Source organism: Dromaius novaehollandiae, chromosome Z (genome assembly GCF_036370855.1).
Source record: "Dromaius novaehollandiae isolate bDroNov1 chromosome Z, bDroNov1.hap1, whole genome shotgun sequence".
NCBI classification, from domain to species: Eukaryota; Metazoa; Chordata; class Aves; order Casuariiformes; family Dromaiidae; genus Dromaius; species Dromaius novaehollandiae.
This window is the reverse complement of record NC_088132.1, coordinates 80,873,058-80,887,652: the sequence shown is the minus strand read 5'-3', so window position 1 is coordinate 80,887,652 and position 14,595 is coordinate 80,873,058. Positions and strand designations below refer to the sequence as shown.

Sequence of the window (14,595 nt, the reverse complement as noted above, 5' to 3'; positions counted from 1 at the left end):
AGAGCAGCCCACAGGACTTATTGGACCGCACCACCCTGGGATATGAAATGCTGACAAGAACCCACGTTCTCCAGCAAGTCCCGCAAAGCCCGTTCACAGCAGCATCCACACCTGCAGCAGGCACTGTTGAACAGAAAAAAAGTTCACAAGTTTTGGCACCTTTCTCCACCCCTCTGAAAACACGCAATTGCGCCAGCAATAAGAGCCGCGTGCCCTGAGCCCTCCTTTTTTTCCCTCCCCCTGCATTTGGCGACTGCACATACTTCCTCGCTATCGCTGCGCGGAAAGCAGCCTCTTTCCCTATCTCGGCCCCAGGAGATTTGTGGGATACCGCAGATAGCGCCTGGACAAGATAAGGCTTTTTCCAACGCGCCCTAGCGCGTAGCGTTGCCTGCCTCGAGCCGTGGGCCTGAAAGGGTCGGTGCCGGGGGATGCTACGTCTCCTCCGTTTGAGTGCAACCCTGCTCTTTTCTTTCTTTTGAGCAAATGTTGAGTTTTTCCCACCGTCGTGCCCTGGACACCCACCTCCGAAAGCCACCAACACCCTCGCGTCCCACCGCACGAAGACTGAGGACACTTGACTTCGGCCAAGCAAAGCTTCATCCACTCTTGGTCTCTCCTCGCGCTGAGCTTTGAGGGAGCCTCTTAGTTTCAATTAGCTACTTGTGTCGTCAAACACCGCTCCAAGATGAGCGGGCAGGATCTGGCCCTTCAGGGCTTACCAGCGTGGTAATGCAAAGCCAGGCAACGAGATGTTTATAGAGCAGTGATTCATAACGCTGCAGAGCGTGCGGGCAATGCAACACCATTCATGATTAAGAAATGCTCTTATTTTCTGCTAAATATATAAAATAATCACTCATTTCCCCGAGCAGCAGATGCAAATTATACATAGTATTAGCCTCATATGCCAACCGGTATAATTCTGGTACAGAACGAAGCCATTTCCCAGGGCTCTAGAAGTCCCTTAATCTGCCTTTTGACGTCAAATGACAAATTTTCTTGCCTAGGATCATTAGGGGGATGACTAATGAAAGCTGATAAGTGAATTTATAAATGAAATTAAGACATTAATATTAAAGGCCAGGCCACAAGAAAGAGGAATGTGGATTTAGTGACAACAACAACAAGTGCAGTAATCTGCATGAGATTTACAGCTCCTTTCCTGCCAGGCAAATCAGAGGCGTGATATTTGCCACCCGGAGGCTGGGGAAACTGCCAGGCTTGATGGACACCTCTTCGGCAGCGTTAGCACCCCGATTACCTCCAAACGCCGGCTGAGATTTAGAAAGCCGCTGCTCGGACGCCTCTGCACAAATTTGCCAGCAAACGTCGCGCAAGGGCTGGAGAGAGGCTGGTGGGCTCATAAAGATGATGATGGCAGCACCAAACTCTCGTTAAAATGAAGGCACTTTTAGACTATGGCCATTTTGCTACCAATTCCCTTTTTTAAACACCTCAGGTGTCAATACCTCAGCATACGGTATAGACCCCGGGATAAACCCCAAGCAGCTCTCTCAAAACTGGTGGATTCATGTGGGGGTGAGCAAGAGTTGACCTGTAGGACTTGGGGTCTGATCCTGCGTCCTGGCAGCTTCATGGCACATCCAAGACTCCTTCCTCACGCCAGCTCCTTCTCACTGCTGAAAAGTGAGGTTTTGGGCAAACCCAGGTAATGCCACAGCGGAGATGTGGACATGCCAAGCAAGGTCCTACCCAACGCTGGTTGGGGGACGTAAGAGCAAGCAGCTTCTCCGCTACCAAAAGAAGGAGAAAAGCTCCCTTGTATAGATGTTCCCAAGCAGTCACATCACGGAAACAAGACCGGGCAGGTCTTGATTTATTTGAGAAACCAGCAGTGAATCCTCCACTGCCCCAGGGCGGTTCCTCCTAAAGTGTCCATAGCTTCAGGGGGGCAAAGACTGGTTTAGAGACAAGGGTATGGGAGCTCCCTGCGCAGACGGAGGCAGGGAGGTGGGTACCACCAAAAAGCAAACGAGAAAGCCCAGCCAGGCACCATGAAAGCCCCGTGGGAAACGGTCCATTTGGGGGCACGGAGATGCTTCCCAGCGCCCAGTTGCAATGGGTGCCCGAGGAACCGGGCGCTGGTAGCTCTTTTAAAGGCAGCAACATACGTTGGGGTTGAAGGAGAAAGAGCAAAAAAATCATTGCCTGCTTTCCAGGTGCATTAGCACACACGCAACAGACATTACACCTCTTCTTTAAAAATGTTGCTGCAGAGAGAAGAAAATCCAAGGTTTCGTTTAGGCAGCGGATGGAGATGTACACGAGGAAGCCATTTGCCAAAAATCCACCTAAAACAGCCCAAAGAGATGCCCGCGTTCATCCAACCAGCCCTGGAGAGAGCCCTGGCCGCTCAGGAGCGCTGCCGACCGCGGCAGCCTGGGTGACCCCAGCACACGAGCCCCAGCACACGAGCCACGGCCGGCACCTCGGGCCGAGAAATGACCTGGGGCTTTTTAAGACGGAGAATTTGGCCGTTCCCCAAGTACCGGGCTCCTTCCTAAGGCAGTTTAGGAGGAGACCAAGGAAGAAGTAACCCTGGGGAGGTCCCTGCGTGTCCCCTGAGGCCGGCTCCCCACCGAGGACTGCAGCCCCTGACTCCTGCCCGAGCCACTCTGTCCCCACTGAAATTACGCCCAGAAAGGGAAAAAAAATACAACGTTTTAAGCTTTGGGTCCTGGCCACGCTCTTGCTGCCCAGCTGAGGCTGCTGCTCGGAGCCCCGTGGCCGTGCAAAAATGTCCCAAATCACTGCATTGCTGTCAAAAGCTCGCCTTATAGCCGATTTCCTGGTTCAGCACTGAGTTTCAGCAAGTTTTACGCTGCTGTTGAATCAAAAAGCCAAGTCTTAGGCGATCGCCCGCCTCTGGGAGCTGTGGGTTTGTGGAAAAAACATCAAATCCCGCAAGGTTCCCAAGCGAGTTGGGTCACCAGTATTGGTGACAACTGGTATTTAAGGCGATCGAGATCTGGGAGGTGATATGGGAGAAGAGCTCCTGCCCCAGCTTTTTGGCACGTGTTGGGAATAAAGCCCCAGGAGCAGCAGCACGCCTTGGGATCGCCGCACGTGCAATGAGTTTGCAGGGTCTCAGCCCAGCCGCCCGCACGAAACCCGCCCCGACGCGTGGCCACCACGGGGTCAGGATGAAAATCGGCACGGAAATACCGATTTTGGCGGCGGGGCTGCCGGGCCGGAGAGGACGCGCTCGCTCCCCGGCACCCACACCCCACGGGACCCCGAGAGGAGCCGTTTCCCTCCCCCGTTTTCTCTCCCGCTCCGTCCGGTTGGGATGGTGTCACCGTGCGGGACCCAGGGATGGCGTCAGCGGGGTCCGGGTCCTCCTCGGCGGCGGCGTTTTTGCATTCCCGCAGGGGTGTTCAAGCCCTTTGCCCAAAAATTATTAATATCACCCCGTTCCCTGCTGCAGACGCAAGTTATTTAAGGCAGCCGGGAAGAGCCGGCGGGGCTGGAGAGGGGCACGGGCGCTGCAGAGACCGCGGCACGCCTCCGCGCCGGCACCGGCACCGGCACGCGCCGCCTCTCGCGTTTCCCAGCCCGCGACGCTAAAATAAAAGCCATTATTTTCCCGGTGCAGGTGGCTTTTCGGGACGAGCGCGTCGGGGGGATTAAGGCAATAAACCGCGGGCGCAGTTATGAGCTGCGGGAGCGTGCTGGACACCAAGGAGGCAGGTGGGAGCGGGGCGGGGGGGGGGATATTTCCTCCCGTAAGAAACGTGTTTCCATCCGGGCTGCGGCGGATAAATCCCTCAGTCTGCGCTGCCGTTAACCCCGCGGCTTTCCGCATTATTAGATCGCTCCGGTATCCTCAGAGTATATTGCACCGTTTCGCTCCGGTTTGGCACTCATTTGCAGAGCAGGAGCTGGGGGCTTATTGCGCTGGCTGCGGCGAGTCCCCCCCCCCCAACCGAGGGGCAGCTGCTTGCGGATTTGGGTGTATATAGACCATTTATCCAGATCGTTGGAGAGCCAAGGGGGGGGGATATATGTATATATATATTTTTGGCATGAGCAAAATCATGTTGCATGGAAAAAAACAGTACTAACCGCAGGGGGGGAAGGATCAGCCGCGGCAGGCATGCACGTCCGCCGTCATGCAAGCGAGCAGCGGAGCCCCCTCGCCGGGGGCCGCGGGAACAAAGGGGACGCCCGCGGGAAACCCGCCCGCGCCGGGCAGAGACAGCGAAAAGGAAATATGAAGAAGGGGGGGGGAAAAAAGGAAAAAAAAAAGAAAAAATGAAAAGACCAGTGGAGGGTAGAGCGAGGGGGACGGGCAGGGCCTCGGGCTGGGGTCCGGGCGGCTGCGGGGACCGCGAGAAAACGCCTCGGCCGGCGGCTCCGGCGCAGCCAAGGGGTTTTTGCCGTCGCCCTTTCCCCCGTGGTGAGCCCCCCCGGGCCCCCGCCTGCCCCCCGGGAAGGGAGGTAGCGGGAGATGCCCCCCGCCAGCGCCGGATCCGGCCCTGCTTGCCCCCCCCAGGTTCCCACGGGCGTGGGAAAGGGGGCCGGGCACGGCCAGCAGCAGCAGCCCCCAGGACTCGCTCCCCCCCCCATGAAACCACTTGCCCCCCACCACAGCTTCCCCCCACCACCACCCCTTTTTTTTTCAATTTTTTTTTTTTTGCTTGCAATATTTTAAGGTTCGTGGGAACTTTTCGCACGCTGGCGGCTGAGCCCCTGGGAGAGGGTGGGCTGCAGCCCCCCCACGCTCGGCTCGGGGCATCTGGGACATTTTTGACACCTTTTTTGGGGGGGGGATGGCAGCAATATTTATAGCACCAGCCGCTGTGGGACCGGGACACCGCAACTTCTCGCCTGGCAGATGGTGGGCAGGGTGCTTTGTATATACACACATTTAAATACCCAGCTAATAAAAATAAAATAAAATAAAAGAGTTTTTTTTCTTTTTTCCTGGTTCATTTACATCTTGCAAACCAAATGGGCCAGTTAAAAATAATATCCCCCCCCCCCAAAGGATGCACCTCTCCTTAGCAGCCTGGTAGCAGAGCAGATGTGTCATGTTGCAACGGGGATGAAATGAGCACCAGACCCCTGGTAAAACACCCCCCTCTCCCGCCCGATCGATGAGGGGGGGCTTGTGTTTATACACTTTTTTTGCTCTTCTGTCGCAAAACAGCGTTATACATAGGCACGATGGCGATACAGGATGTGCGTCTACAGAGTATGTACACAGAGACTAATGCCGGTGGTGGATATGGGGCCGCGAAGAGGCGTTAAGAGCCCCCATATCTGCGATGCTGGAGGAGGGGGGCGGAAAAAAACCCCCTCGCTCAAAACCTCACGATGGGGAAAGCGGGGGGGGGGGGGGGGGGGGAGGAGGGGAGGGGGGATCTAAACAGCAGGATACGACAATAAATGGGAGAACAGCAATAGAAAAAGCACACTAGGTTAATAGAGGAAAAAACTAGTTTCTTTATTGAGAAGATCGTAGATTAGTATTAGTGGAGTCGTGTGTAACAATGTCGTCATGCACACAATACGAGAAGGCAAGGCCCACCATGCCATGGAGGGGCAACAGAACAAAAGCGGCGTACACGGAGCAGATGTACAGGCTACAGCACATTACGGTTCAGCGGGGTAATGTCTCTACGGAGAGCTTTACATCGGCAACTAGGTAATGTAAAAAAAATACAGACCATGCTTTAGTTTTAGTACAAGAAAAAAAGGTGAAGGTACACAACCAAAGGATAAATCTGATACAGGAAAAAAAAAAGAAAAAAAACAAAATAAAATATATATATATATATTTTTTTTAAACCCATGGAATAAGACCAGGAAGTAATTTGGCACAGCAGAGAAAAAAAAATGCTATCCCTGTTTAATGGAAACCCATTTTGCCACTAGTCTGGCTCTTCTGGAGAGCGGGTCTGGGGGGAAAGGGGGCGGATTCGGGCAGCGGGGCGGCCCCGGCGTCGATGCCCTTCCACTTCACCACGGATCGTATTCGCCAACTCTTGGTATTTTTTCTTTTTTTAAGGTTTTTTTTTTTTTTTTTTTGGCAATCAGGCATATTGCACTTAATTGCAGCATTCCCCCCCAACACATTTTTTTTTCCCCCCAATTATGCCAAATTGCGCTCCACTGCCGAATTTTTGCCCCCTTCGGTGAATTATGCCAAATTGCACTCCACTGCCCAATTTTTCACCCCCCCCCCCCCTTTGGGTGCATTAAGGCAAATCGCATTCACTGCCGAATCCCCCCCCCCTTTTTTTTTTTTTTTAAACGAAGCATGACAAATTGCACCTAATCGCAGATTTCCCCCCCCCCCCCATACACCTCCCCACGTTATTTTTTCGTTATTATTGATTTTTTGGGCCAGGACTGAGCCCCGCTCGGCCGCCCCCCCCCCCCCCGCGGCAGCCCCCCGGCAGGGGAGGCAGCGCCCCGCGGCTGAAGCCACATGAACCCCGGGAGCGGGGACGCGGCGAAAATGGCTGTTACCGGCTGCGGGGGGCGGCGGGAGGGGGCGAATTAAAAACGAAGCGGGGGGATAAGAGCAGGGCGGAGGCTGGGAGCTGCACAAGCGGGCGCGGGGCTGCGCCGGAGCGGGCAAACGCCAAAAAATAAAAAAATAAAATAAAATAAAAAGCAAAAAAAAAAAAGGGATTAATCATTTCGGGGGGGAGCGGCATAAAAAAATAATTCTTTTTTTTATTTTTTTTTTTTATCCGTGGTGGTGGGGGGACGCAGACCCCGCGGCCGGGCCCCCCCCGCCCCGCCCCCTCCCGCGAGCAGCGGCCCCGGGACGCGAACCCGCGGCCCCCGCGCACGCCGCGGTACCTCTGTTGCGCACGGAGCCGAAGACGGGCAGCACCAGGTAGCCGACGTGCACCAGGACCATGCTGCGGCCTTTGTGGCGCGCGCGGGCGGCGGCCCGGCTCGGTCCCGCCGGCCCCTCCGACGCTCGAATGGGAGCCGAGCGCAGCCGCCGCGCACACAAAGGCGCCCGCGGCCAATGGGCGCGCGCCGCCGCCGGCAAGCCCCGCCCCGCCGCCGAGCGCCGGCCAATGGGCGGCGCGGGGAGAGCGGGGAGGGCGGGGTGGGCGCACGGTGGCTCCGCCGTGCGGGGAGCTCGGGCGCAGGGGCGCACGCGCGGGCGCACGCGCGGGCGCGGGGCTGGCGCGCGGGCACGAGTGCGCGTGCGCGCGTGGGCACCTGCACGCGCGCGTGCACCTGCACCAATGTGCACCTGCACGCGCATGGGCACCTGCACATATGCACACCTGCACACGCATGTGCATCTGCACACACGTACGCCTGCATGCATGCACGCCTGCACACATATGTGCACACCTGCACACCTGCACACGCATGGGCACCTGCACATATGCACACCTGCACATACATGTGCATCTGCACACACGTACGCCTGCATGCATGCACGCCTGCACACATATGTGCACACCTGCACACGCATGTGCACCTGTGCACACGTATGCCTGCATGCACGCCTGCACACACGTGTGCTCCTGCACACATGTACATGTAAGCACACATGTACACCTGCACACATGTACGCTGTACATGAATGCACACCTGCACACATGCACGCGCATGTGCACCTGCACACATGTACCCCTGCATACAGGTACATGTGTGCAGGTGTGCACCTGCACGCACACTTACACCTGCACGCATAGACATGTGTGCACACATGTACACCTGCACAAACATGCACAACTGCACATGCATACACCTGTACACCCATGCACCTGCACACATGGACATGTGTGCAATGTGTGCACACATGTACATCAGCACGTGTGTGTGCACCTGTACCCACATACACCTGCACACTAGTACACCTGCACAAATATACACCTGCACACACAAACACCTGCACAAGCATGTACACCTGCACATGTGTACAGTGGCATGCACATGTACATCTGCGCACATGTACATCTGCACATGAGTGTGTACATATGCTCACATTTACACCGGCACACATGTACACTTGCATGCACATGTACACCTCCACATCCCTGTGAACCTGCACACATGCACGCCTGTGCACACATGTACACCTGCACACACAGCCACATGCACACGTGTACACCCATGCACGCACACAGGCAGATAGGCACGCACACCACCCAAAAGCACGGGGTGCATACACACACCCCCTGGCACAGGCTGTGCACACATGCACACGGGTGCTTGCACACATGTAGCTGCAAACACGCGCCCTGGGGGGCACAGACACAGCGGCGTGGGGGCACACGCGCCCACACGCTGCCGCAGCCGGGCAGCCCATGTGCAAGAGCCGGGCGAGAAAATTCCTTTTTTTGCTAATTGGCCAAAGCACAAAGCCGCCGGGACGCGCCGCAGCCTCCGGCCTGCAAAGCCTTTCTGGTGTGACGCCGAGGGAAGGCTTCTTGTGGCCCTTGGTGCCGTTTCCAGCATTTTTTTCCTGATTTTCACTGCATTTTTGGCCGCATCCTTTCGTCCCACCCGTGCCGCTGCCCCGCGGCGGGTGGGAACCTCTTTAATCCGCACTCCACTTTATCCGCAGCGCACAGCTGGAAGACTTACGCGGGCTCGGAGCGGAGCTGCGCTATGGATTTGCTCCTCTGGATTATTCTTTTTTCCTTTTTTTTTTTTTTTTTTTTTGCCCCGATCCGGATTAAAACGGGGCAGTTTGCGACCTGGAGCTGCTTAACCCTTTCCCTGCTGGAGCCGACGCCTGGACCCTACCTACCACCTACCCCAAACTCGGCTCGTTTGGCACAAAAAGCCGTTTGCTCCAAAGCCTCGGGTGCCCAGCGCATTTTGAAACGTCCCAAAAGCCCCGATTTCCCTTAAAATTAGCCCCCGCTTGCTCCGAGCCGGCGCAGGGACAGTCCTTCCCGCGCAGCTAACTCACAGCTCTGACCGAGACCCAAAATCTCCGCTCTGCCCAAACCCCGGTGTCTGAACCCCCCCCACGTTCCCAGATCGGACTCAGACACAAACATACTGCAATTCCCCATGGAAGGAAACACTTTAAGCCACTTTTTTGGGACCGTTTTGCTAAAACCGCAACTGTTTTGTTGCAGCTGGCTTCATTCTCCATTTGGATTTTATACAGCGCTCTGCAACGCGATGCAAAACTTCTATTTTATATGTCGCGGTTGCTACAAAATAAGCGCCGGAGCGGGGAGGGCGGCTCTGCAGGGCCGGCGGGCGCCGCTTTTGGCTTTTCCCCTTGGTTTTTTTCCTTTTTTCCGTCCGCATCCCTGCCGCCCGCCGTCCCCGCGGGTTTCCCGCACCCGCAGGAGCCCGTGCGTCCGCCTTTGGTGCCATCTAGCGCCTTTCCCGGCGCCGTTCCCGGATCCTGGAGCTGGAGACGTCGGTGGCCGGAGCGCGGCGAGCGCCGCACGCGAAATCCCGGTGTCCGTGCAGGGTGTTTGGCCTCCCTTTGCGGCCTGGGATGCCTCCAGTCACTACGCGCTTAGCGATCGCGATGGCGCAGGAGCCGAGCAGGGGACGCGCTAAAGCAGAGAGCACAAATCCTGGTGACGGTGACGAAAAAGCCCTGGGCTAGACGGCTGCGAGCTGCCTGTCGGAGATACCCCGCTTCTCCATGGGGGTGGTGGGGAAACCAGCTCCGCCAGCCGAGCTCCGCCGGGACGAGCCCCGCTCTCCGCGTCCCCGGTGGCAGCAGTGGGTCCGGCTGCCCGGGCTCGGGCGGGGAAATGAGCAGGGAAAAACCCTCGTTGGCGGCGCCGATCGTTCCCGGTAGCTGAGCAATGAGTCGCGTCCCGCTGCGGAGCACGGTAGCATCCCGCTCCCATCGCTCGGCCACCCGTCATCAGCCCGGGAAGCAGCCAGCTCTCGATTTCTGCCCTAAAAAGCAGCCACCAGCCCCGATATCCAGCCCCCAGGCACCGCTCCGGGGTTCTCCTGGGGCTGGCGACCAGCCGCTGCTTCCAGGTGTCTTCTGCGTCCTTCGGGAGCTGACGGGGACCGTGGCCTTGTCTCCCCATCCTGCCCCACCTCTGCGGTTTACTCAGTGTTTTGTATCCTTCTCTGGGTGTCTGAAATCTCCTGTTTTCTTCCCACCATCATCTCTTACGGTTTGCATCTGCCTTGTCTTCCGGTCGCTGTCCCGATCCAATGTCAGGAAGGTTTCGTTACGATCCCAAGGACGAGATTAAGACGCTAAAACCGATCAGATATCGTACAACCTTTTGACTTTATTTTCCATGAAGTGGGGGGAAAAGGTGGGGAAAGGCGAAGGGGAGGAGAGAGAAAGAGAGAGAGAGGGGGAGAGAAAGAGAAAGAGAGATCACCACCCGTGGATCCAGCGTCGTCCCGTTGGTCCTCTTCACCCTGGGCGTAAGTTCTAGCGATGCGCGTGCAGGAATTACAGCTCGAGCAGGGTCCGACCCGAGGTTCCCGCTGAGAAGTTCGGAGCCAAATCAAGGCAAATTAAATAAATAAATGGTAATGACCCGCGTGCAGTAGTTACAGCTCGAGCTGGGTGCCTCCGAAGAGGGACCCCGAACAGAGAAATCCCTGGGCAATTATAACTGTCCAGTCTAAGCTCTCCACCCCTCACGCGGTAGTTTGGACCCATAGTAACATTCAGGCCTGGGGTCTCCTGCTCCCTGTTGGGTCTCGTCGCTGTCCCTAGGCAGGCCGTTTGTCTTTACCGCTGCGGTTTCTGCTGACAGAAGTGTCTTCGTTCCTCGGGTCCTGCCCTTGTCCTCAAGGCCCTGACAGAGAGACGTTGTTCCAGCAACCAGCACTGCCCCAGCAGTGACAGCAGGTGTTATCTCCCGAGGTCCCGACGAAGGGGATATAATCCAGACCCCGAGATAGTCCAGACCCCCCTAATCAACACCGTTTTAGCAGTGAGGGGAGGCCTTGTTTCCCAGGGTCCCGGCGCCCAAGCAGGCCCCGCTTCCAAGCCTTGACACCCTCCCTCCCGGAGCGCCAAGCACAGGGATGCAAACTGCTTGCAGCGCCCTTGTCACGCCAGTCTGAACCAGCTCTCAGGCCCCTTTTCTTACTGAACTAGGTGCAAGTTTATTATTTTATCTAAGTGCGGCCTAAGGCTTCGGCAAATTTAGCTACTCATGCCAAGCAAGTTTTATAGAAGTCGTGCTAAGGGGCAATAATTTACAGTCCAGGTCCCAAAGTCTCTGCCCGGTCGTGCCCTGGTTCGGCGCAGGCTCGGTGTGTCCCGGGTGGTCGCAGGGAGACCATTTCGGGGGTGGCAGCAGCTCAGTCCTGTTCCCACCAGGAACAGACGGCTTGTTCGGGGTTATGGTTTGCTTGCACCTTATGGACCAAGAAGTGTTTAAGGCAAAAGTTCGCTCATCTGTCCGCCGCACGCGGGTGCCATCAACACTTGCCCTTCTTATATCCCCTTGTCTGTCCTTCCTCCTCCCGCTTCCCCCACGGATGTGGCCTGCCATCCCACGGGCACCATGCATCCCCACGCCAACGTGCCTGCGCGACCACTCGACAGCTTATCAAACGACATAAATGGAGCAGCCAAGCCCAGGTGCTGCCAAATGAGGAATCTGTGGAGCAGAGAAGCAGTAAATTCACCCCAAGGGTGACCTGCCGTGATCCCACAACTTGCAGCACCAGCACCCTGGTCACTGCGGGTGGACAGCGGGCTTCAAAGCCCAGGGTGAACCCAGAGACCACGTCTGGACTTCTCCAGCTCCTGCATGAGCCAAGCAAGGCCTTAATTCCCAGTTCCCGACCTAGGAGTAGCATGCAGTGGGCATAAGGATGAAAAAAAGTGAATTAAGAGTAATATTGAGGGTTTTGGGACTTCCTGCGGCATTGGTAGGGCAGCACGCTGTTCCCTGTCACTTCATCATGTCCCAGGCATGACAGCTCAGGGCCCAAGGTGGTGACATGAGTCCGGCTCCAGAACGGGAGTCCAAGGGCTGCACTGGGGCTATCTGATGCTCTTCACTGAGGTTACATCTGACAGCCCGTGCAGATAAACTGGGGCTTAAGGCTGGTGGCAGCGGTGTTGGTTTGCAATTTCAACGGCCTGCGTGGCCAGCAGGTTTTGCGGAGACACGCTGGAGGGAGCTAAACAACCAGTTTACCTGTATGCTTGCTAAAGCTTTCCTTGCAAATACGGCACTAAGACACCTCCAAGGCAAAATAATACATCAGCAGTGGTACAAAAGCTCTGCTTCACTGGCCTGGTGGTGGTCGTGTTGTCAACACTACGTCTGACACTGCTGATTCACATAATCGCGAGTGGCTCCTCAAGGAAGCACCTTGCAAGACCTTTGGCTTGCTCGCGGAAGGACACACCGTAGGAAAAAAACACAGCGGCTTCAATTATTCAAGGGAAGGCATCCGTTTACTCTCTCCAGTCTAAGTAATGCATGATAATTTGAGCAGCTTCACACCTTCTCTGAAGCCTACAGACACCAACAAGCCACAAGGTTGATTTAGGCGTTCAGATAAAGGGCTGCTGCTCTCTCGGGGAGCAGCAAAGTGGCTGGTTATTTACTGTGTTCTGGGATTGCTGGACAAAACGCCCCAAAATAAGCACAACAAAACAGGGACAAACATGGCAAGCGTATACAGTGCTTCCCACCGCGCTCCCAGCCCCTGGCCACCAGCTGCTCTGGCTTTTCCCAAGCCCGACATGATTTCTAAGCATTCGGTGACTCTCAGTGCTTGCTTTTTTCTTCATTTCAAGGGGAATTGGACCTGCAAGAACAAACCTCCAGCAGTTTGTGAGGCTGGTTGGAAAAGCACAGAAACGCAGGTGTTTCTCCAGACTGTTCCTCCTATGTCTGCTCCGCTGCCAGAACTTTGTCCAGATAAGCTCTCGTTCTTACATTTCAAGACCCACCAGGTTCTTTAAGACCAAAACAGTTCTCCGAAGAGTTTTGCTCTCTGACAAACTGGGTGATTTCCAACTGCTGCCTCTTCTCTGATATTTGGTGACGTCCACGTTCACTCCAGCAGTGTGAGACACAACCTTTCTGCTCAGGGGGTCGGGGACCTCCTCCAGAAGATGCAAAGTTGCAGGAGCAGTCAAGAAGTCACCTACCAACGAATTACAGCTCCCCCTAGACACCCCTCCATGGGACCCGCGGGCTCCCTTGCTGGGGAGCAAGAGCCAACCCCAAATGCTCAGCAGAACCCCCCGTTTGCCCAAATCTACTCATCAGCCCTCACCGCTGCTCCGTTACAGGCTTTCTCGCGGTGCCCTTCCCTGCTAGCAGAGGTCTCCGATGGACTGTTGCAACTCTGAAACTTCCCACGCCTCCCCATTTCCAACCAGCACCTTCACCCTGAGGTCCACCCTGGGGTGATCCAAAGGGCTGCAGTCGTAACCATGCAGGAAAGTGGGGTATTTTAGGATGCAGGCAATTAAATGCCTACTGGGGGATTGTGCTAGATGTTGGAGCTCCTGTAGAGAGATCAGCTTAGAAACTAATCGACTTTAACGTTTTCACGAGTGAGCTTGGCATATAAAGTTGGTGTTTTCTATTAAAAATTGCTGATTTGACCAAGAACTGGCAGAGGGAGAAGCAGCTACAGCCTTCAGTGGGGTGGAGCACCCCTTCCTTGAGGAGAAGACTAAAAGGCCTCCATATGTTTAGGCTTAGCAAAAGGAGGAATGAGAGAAGATATGATTGCTGATAATTAATCAGGATAATTAATCTGCCCTTACTCGCCCTCCCCCAGGAGCAGCCCATAGCTGGGCTGCTGGGACCTCGCTAATGGACTTTTGTACCCCACCGCGTGGCATTTAGCCAGGTGGACCCTGCGTGGTGGCCCTGTGACCTTGGGGGGCATTTTTTCCCAATGAGAGCTGTGTTGTAGCTCATCATAGCAGCATTTTTATATCACAAGTCCAGCTGCATCCCCCCGGGTTCATCTCCTAGGGAAATAGTGGGCTCATGGCAAAAGCAAGCCTGGGAGCCAACAAGCCGCCAGCCCACAGCTCCGACCCAGAAGGTGTTCCCTATCCATGGGGTCACGCTGCGGGGAGCACAACCCAGCTTCCCTTTGGATGAAACAAAGGCCGAAGACAGCCACGGATACCATGGGCATCCGTCGCAGAAATGCATTTATACTTCGATAAGCTCACCAGGATCAGGATATAGACCTGGAGGCTTCAGACTCCTCAGCCACTGCTTAGTTCCAGTAAGAGGAGGCCGCTCACTTTATTTTCACCAAAGATCAAATTAAATGCAGAACTTGTCCGTCACAAGTTTGTGTTTTGCAGGAGTGCTGCTCCTTGCCTTTGCAGAGAGGGGAAATTTCAGCTCCAGTCCTGTGATGCTCTGGAGAGCAAGCTCCAGCGAGTTGACATTCACAGACTAAGGTCCTAAAAAGGAGGGGGAAAAAGCAGCAGTATTGCAGAAAGTGGAGGTGGTGTGCTTAAAGGATGCTGAATTCACAGATCCTCCAGGGAACTGGACAACTAATCCACTTACTAAAACCCTTTCATTTCCCATTTCAAGATAGACAAACTACATTTTCAGCCAAGAAATTAATCTGCTTTCCAACGATTTCACTGAGAAAAGCAACATAAATCGAAGCTGCTTGGCA

At 55.4% G+C, this 14,595-nt stretch overlaps 1 long non-coding RNA gene across 1 annotated transcript; it reads right to left on the bottom strand.

Moving 5' to 3' along the window:
• Positions 1-5,448: 5,448 nt before the first annotated feature.
• LOC135324628 (uncharacterized) lies at positions 5,449-7,036 on the bottom strand. Its single transcript, XR_010385936.1, has 2 exons — positions 6,841-7,036; positions 5,449-5,670 (listed from the first exon to the last, which is right to left on the bottom strand). It is a non-coding gene; the product is annotated as an uncharacterized LOC135324628 (long non-coding RNA).
• Between the last annotated feature and the right edge of the window lie 7,559 nt (positions 7,037-14,595).